The sequence below is a fragment of the Psittacula echo genome (assembly GCF_963264785.1).
Source record: "Psittacula echo genome assembly, chromosome: 4".
Classification (NCBI taxonomy): domain Eukaryota; kingdom Metazoa; phylum Chordata; class Aves; order Psittaciformes; family Psittacidae; genus Psittacula; species Psittacula echo.
Genome location: NC_137738.1, coordinates 105,659,327 through 105,665,872, shown reverse-complemented (window position 1 = coordinate 105,665,872; position 6,546 = coordinate 105,659,327).

Sequence of the window (6,546 nt, the reverse complement as noted above, 5' to 3'; positions counted from 1 at the left end):
TTTCTAAACTCCTGTGTCCTTATAGTAAAACTAACAGCCCTTATCCAAGATTGGTACTTTCTGAAGGTTTTCCTTGTTGCTTTATTCTGAAATAAGCTGAAGAGTTCTACAGCAAAGAAATTTTGCATAGATGCATTTCTAGACTTGTTTAATATATATAGAAAATGTATCATCCTTCAACAAATTGTATGGGATATTTATAGCTACTTACTGTTCTCAAGTTTATCTATATTATTCTGGTGCAATTTGTGGACTATGATTTTAAACTCTTATATATAAATGGAAATTTATTGGTGATGCTAAAATTGAACTTGAGTAAGATTTCTATTAAATCTGATTACTTGAATGAACTGGGGCTGTTGCAGTAAAGGCTCACTAGGTTGGGTTTCCAGACCCAACTGTTTCAAGGTTTAGAAAACAGGTAGAATGAGGAAACATGGATTGGGAATTTACAGCTAAGTTACTAAAAGTTAAGGAGCTGAAAGGGATACATACTTGAGCATAAAAGATTGACAAGAATGGCAATAAAAGTGTGGAATAAAGGAAGCCAATAGGATATAAATGCACCTATTTAGAGTCAGCATCTTTCTTCCTGATTACACGGAACACTATATTCATTGTGAACAGCACTTATGCTAACTAAGCCAACAGATAATGCCTTTTTAAGCCACTGAGAGTAACCCAACCATCTCAGGCATATCCAGAGCCACATCTGTCCCTGCCTGGCATGAGGAAGAGGAGGAAAGAATGGAGCAGTTGTCCTTCAAGGGTCACTGTGATTGGGATGGTTTGCCACTGAAGACGAGAAGGGAGGTGATACTGCTGGAAGAGGCTCTCTAATATGCCTGGCATTCAGGCACTCACTCATCTGGGCTCTTTGTCAAGTTTCTTTTTCCACCCTTGATTGCAAGATGAATGCTTTCCAAGGAGCAGTTGTTACTGGAAGGATGGAGGCTGCTTAGCCTTTCATTTGCCTGTCTACATGTACATGCATAGTGAGGTGCATTGATCTGACAGCAGTGCAGAGAAGGGAATGGGTAACTGAAAGTCATCCAATTGACTTACAAGGAAGGGATCTAAGAGGTGTTGCAGTTTTCTCCCTAATCTTTCTGATTAGTCTTCTGCAGGAAGAATTTGATCCCAAACCTTTGCACGGTTGGAATTTACCACTTCATTTTTCCCCCACTTACATCAAAAGGCACCTTGCATGAAGTAGAAACTCATGCAGAGCCTTTTCTTGCCTCTCGTGCAAATTTGCTGTGTGATTGTGGGCAAATCACTTAGGTTAACATTTTAGCCTTGGGAGCCAAATTAGTTGTCTGAGGGTATATTTGTGCAGTAGGGCTAATTAGTTTCATCTAAACACTGTCCTAACTACAGCTTCCAGGAAGCTTAAAATTCAGCAAAGCAAGTTTACATCTGTCTGCAAAGCATTGCCTATGTCTAGCCAGAGACTATATTTAGGCACTTGGGGTTTGGAGGTGCTTTGTACGCCTGGGTTTCATAGAGTTTATTGAGTTTGCTCTATAAACTATGGTAATGGCCTCTCTGCCTGCAGTCAGTGGGAATATGGCCTCAATAAGCAGCTCTGAAACATCCAGTTCTAGTGCCAATATTTAATGTCTTGTGAAAGGGATGCATCAAGCAAAGTACAAAGCTGGAGAAAATAAGTGAGTTGCCAGAGGTTATCTGGAAAAGCAGCATCAGACTCACCAGCAGTCCTGGCAATGTGTCTGTTCATCCTGTTAGCCTCCTTGCTTGATTTTCTACCACTTTTAACTCAGTATAAAAAGGTGTTCACATTAAGGCTCTTTAAGTTTTATTTTATGCTTGTCTGGTCTAATATATAGTGCTTTTAAACTGACATCTTGGCTCTGTTTAGTTACATCCTATTATATTTATCTAGTCTCATCCTTTGCACCAGAGCAAAATAACTGCCCTTGAGCAAAGCCTGCTCACCAGTATTCCCAGATTATGGGTGGGGAAACTGAGGCATGGAGGTGAAATACTTTGCTTGGGACAAAGAGCCAGTTGTATGATCAGCAAGTGCCCATACGGGTTCAGCATGGCCTCCCTTATCCCTTAGCTTTCGTTTTGCTATATCTTGAGTGCAAGTGAAGTCCCTTGAGAAGCTGGTAGGATTTTTGCCACTGTCTTGAAAAGGTGGGGAATCTCCCTTTAATTCTTTCTGCATTTAACACTATTTAACTGGGGATTTTTGGATCACCTCATGTCATGAACCCTTCCCCAGCCTGGAGCTTTCAAATGGTATGGTCTGGGAGTGGGTGCGAAAGGCACAGCCTTGGGGAAGAGGAAAGTGCCCTTTTCCTCCAGTTTCTTTTTTGGTTGGTTCCTTGACATGTGGTCCAAGTGCAGGGAGCTGGATGGATGCTGTGAGCCAGGAGGAGGGTAAATCCATCCTGGCCTCCTGACAGCTTCAGTCATGCATTCCCAATTAAAATAACCAATACTGCTAACAGGTTGGAAATACAAGGAACAGTCACCAAAGACCTATATAGAAGGCACAGGAGTATGTCAAGAAGGGGCCATCACTCTCTGTTTACTCCAGAAAGAGCCAGGGTTGACTATGATCTTCACTTAGACTCCTTACTGAAGAGTATAAGGGTAATGAGGACAAATTTGTATCTATGAGTGTCTGCACCCCTGCTTTCCATCTGTGAAATGGAGGAAGCATTTAATTGTCTAATAAGGATTTTTGAATGATAAATATATCAAAAACAGCACGGAGAAGACAAAGTCTAACAGCTGGCTTTGGTGGACAGGGAAAATTGCTGGTGACCACTTGTTAAAAGATAAGAATTAATACCAGAATGTTACTTCTTCCCATGGAAGGTGTTATTCACACCTGGGTACTCTTTGCAGTCAAGGAGACTCCTAGGGGGCCATTTGAGATTGTAGAGCTTCCCAGGAGATGACACTGGCCCTCCAGCCTATGCTGACCATCTAAGATCCTACAGTCCCTCCTCAAGAGTCCCTGTTTCCCCTGGGTCAGTGAGGGTTTGCCTTGTGAGCTAGGAGAGCTAGCCAACAGGGCACTGAACACCAACTCTTCCACCCTTGTGAACCAAACCCTTTGATTTTTTTTGAAGATGTTCCTGAAAAATCACATTTACCCCTTGGTTTTGTCTCTCAATAGCTATGAGCCTGAACACACGTTCTTTGAAGGGATGCGTCAAAGTCAAAGCCGTGGGCCATATCCAGGCAGTGTGGTCTGGTCCCTGGGAAATTGGTAGCGAGTTTGGGGTTCTGTTTAGACATTGAGGACATCACCTCATCACCCTTCCCTTTTCCATCCTCAGAATCTTTTGCCTTGTCCAGAGTTCCTTACATTCCCTTACGATGCTTCCTGTTATGTCACCCTGGATGCTCTTGCTTGTGCTCTCTAGGCTTGGCCATAATTATCAGCAATTTCCACACTGCAGGAGGTATTTCATTAAAAAAAAAGTAAATCTCAGATATTACCTTCAGCAAAGAAGCAGTTGGTCTCTTCATCCTCATCTCTTGGGTCTTTTGTTGCTTCATAGCACCCCACGGTTGTCATTTAGGCTGGCATCTTCACTGAGGGGTGTTTTCCTCCACTTCAAGGTTTCCCCAAGGAAGCAGGAGCTGGTGTGGTAGGAAATACTGTCCAGCAAGCAGCCTGGGGGTGCCGAAGAGTCTCTTTGCAAAGGCTGAGGCTAAAAAAGCACTTCAAGAAGCTTATACTACTGGCCCCTCTGTGTGTGTTTAAGTGTGTAATGATAAGTGGGCATTTCTCCCTCTCCCACTCTCCTCTATACTACTCTCTGTTTTTTCCCTCTCCCTAGTGACAACCGTGTTAAACTCCACTCCCCCTACTCAGCTTTCTACTATCTGGGCTCATTTCCCCCACCTTGTATCAGCGTCCTCTCAACTCTCTTGCTAGGTTTATTGCTAAATTCTTTTCCTCCAGTATGCCTCTCACCCCACGGAGGGCAAAAAAGCCTTCTGCCACCCTGGCATTGAGTTGTCCATTGGCTCTCCACACGTATCTTCCCTCCCTGCCTTGCTCTGCCTTGAGATGCTTGCCTGCCATCCCTGCGTGGTCCCTGCCCTGGCAGGCTGTCACCGTCCCTTTTGTATCTCCTATCCTTCAAGCCAGCCCACTCTGTCACCCCGTCCTCCCACCTGCCTGTGTCCTTTACAGCCTGCGGCCATTCCCGTCCCTCCTGTCCATCTCAATCACCCTGCTGACAGCGGCATGTTGAGTGACACCGCTTCAGCTGTCCCGTGCTGGGAGGGCATTTCTTCATTTTATCCCTTTTTCCGATGCTGCAGCTAGGTCCCATCAAAAATCCCCCATCTACGGTTCCAGAGAATAGAGGCATTTCTTCCAGATGCATCAGTTTAATATTTAAATGGCAAGATGGCTGCTGCAGAAGGACCAGGGAGCTGGATCCGGTCTGAAATCCTGATGGGGCTCTTTGGTTAGTGGAGATGGTCAGGCAAGACAAGGTGGGCTTTTGCAAGCATAGAGTTAGACAATGGGCTGAGCCCAACCAGCTCCACAGGTCACACTGATACAGCCACGAATATAAACCATAACCCAGGTCCTCCCCAACTTGGTCTCTTTAGAAATACCCATTAACCATAATTGCCTTTTCTTCTCTTCTCCATCAGAGGTCTTTAAAAAATAGCATCCCTGGGAGACTGGAAATGAATCCATTTATATGGGTGAATGTTTACAGAGAGATTTTGACCAGTCTCTTGTCCTGAAGATAATATTAATAGGGTGTTTCAGAGTGCCTCTTAGGTCCTCACTCTACTCTGGTAGAGGGCAGTGCTCTGTTTAGTAAACAAAAAAATATTGTTTACAGTTGGGAAACTGAAACACAGGATGACATGATCAAGTTCTTGGAAGGAGTTTATGGCACAGCAAGTACTTAAGAAATCGTGCCCTTTACTCTGTGCCTTAACTAGTAAATTAAATATAATTGGCACAGTTCCATATCGCTGATGCCAAAGAGCGCACACTGGTATTATCAAAGCTTTTTAAGCTCCAAAACAAGAAGGCTGCATCTGACTGCCTGTCAGGATGTACATTATCCTGTGCAAACTCCTGAGCTGTGCCTGGAAAATGGTGGGAGAGAGTAGGCTGAGTTTGTGTCAGCTAAAACTATGTTGAGTATGTTCCAGCAGTAAGGATGATCAAGTTCCTGCACCCAGCAGCATTGCCCGGTCCTGATTCATTTACTATAGGGCAGTCTTATTACAGGCTGTCTTTCACCACAGGGCCTGCTTCCTGGTTTTTGTCCTCATCTTACTCCTTCCTTTATCCTAGGTGAGTGTTCAAACCTCTGGAAGTTACTGCAGGGTTATTTGGTCACTCTGCTTTTAACATGGAAAAGTTTCCTTGCTAAAAAAGCTGAGTGCAATTCAAAAGCATTTTTCCATACAGAATAAAATGTCAGTAAACATGGATGTTTTGGCAGAATATGGGAGGAAAATAGTATACACTTACAAAGCGTAATTTGGTTTAGGTCTTGTGGAAGCCTGGTAAGAAACAGAGTGGCCGGTTTACTTTTCAGTTTGTGTCTTTAACTCTGAGGAAACCGAGGATGCTTCCAAATTCCAATGTAAGAAAGAAAAAAAAAAAAAAGAAAAAATGGGAAAAAACTGTAAACTTGATATAAGTCACTTAGGGAGATGCCTTGTACTGGTCCTGTCATATTTGGTACAACCCTGGCCCCTTGCTCCGTGTAAACAGCAGTATTAATTTTAAAAAAGGATGTAACCTGTTTTTTTGATGTAATTCACAGTTATAGATAACTGTGCAACTTGAAAAGGATATTTTTGTCTTTAAACATTTTTTCTAGTGCTCAGAACGTTTGGGATAGTAGGGAAGAAATGCCTTTTTGATCCATTTGTGAAAGGTAATAGTTTGGGAAGGAGCATTTCCCCTTCCACCAAAGCAACACAAATAGATTACCTAAACCCCCAAAGCTCCTGCCATTCAACACAACGTATTCCAAGAGTTGCTTACCCATGATATTACATGAATGGTGCTCAGGGTTCTTTCCTATGCGCATTTGCTCCTTTGAAGCAGAGTTCAAGCCTGGAAGGGTGCAGCACACAGCCTGGGGGCTGTGTGACCCCTCCAGAACACCCTTCATAGCTGGCGTGCTTTGCAGAACAGGTGGGTGCCCCCACTGTGTGAGCCGAAGTGGTGAGGGTGCTGTGCACATGCAAGTTGCCCTCTGCCTCAGAGCGCTGCAAAAGCTGTCTGTGGTCAAACAGGGCAGAAGAAATGGGAGAACAAATCTGAGCACCTCATCTTTACAACATAGCCCCTGGCATAGGCTTTCACGTGCGCTTGGCATCCTGGGCTGCATCACCAGGAGTGTGACCAGAAGGTCAAGAGAGGGGATTGCCCCCCTCTGCTCCACTCTGGTGAGACCCCCCTGCAGTTCTGAGTCCAGCTCTGAAGAAACAGAACAAGAGGGACATGGAGTTGTTGGAGCAAGTCCAGAGGAGGCCACGAGGATGCTCCAAGGGCTGGAGCAGCTC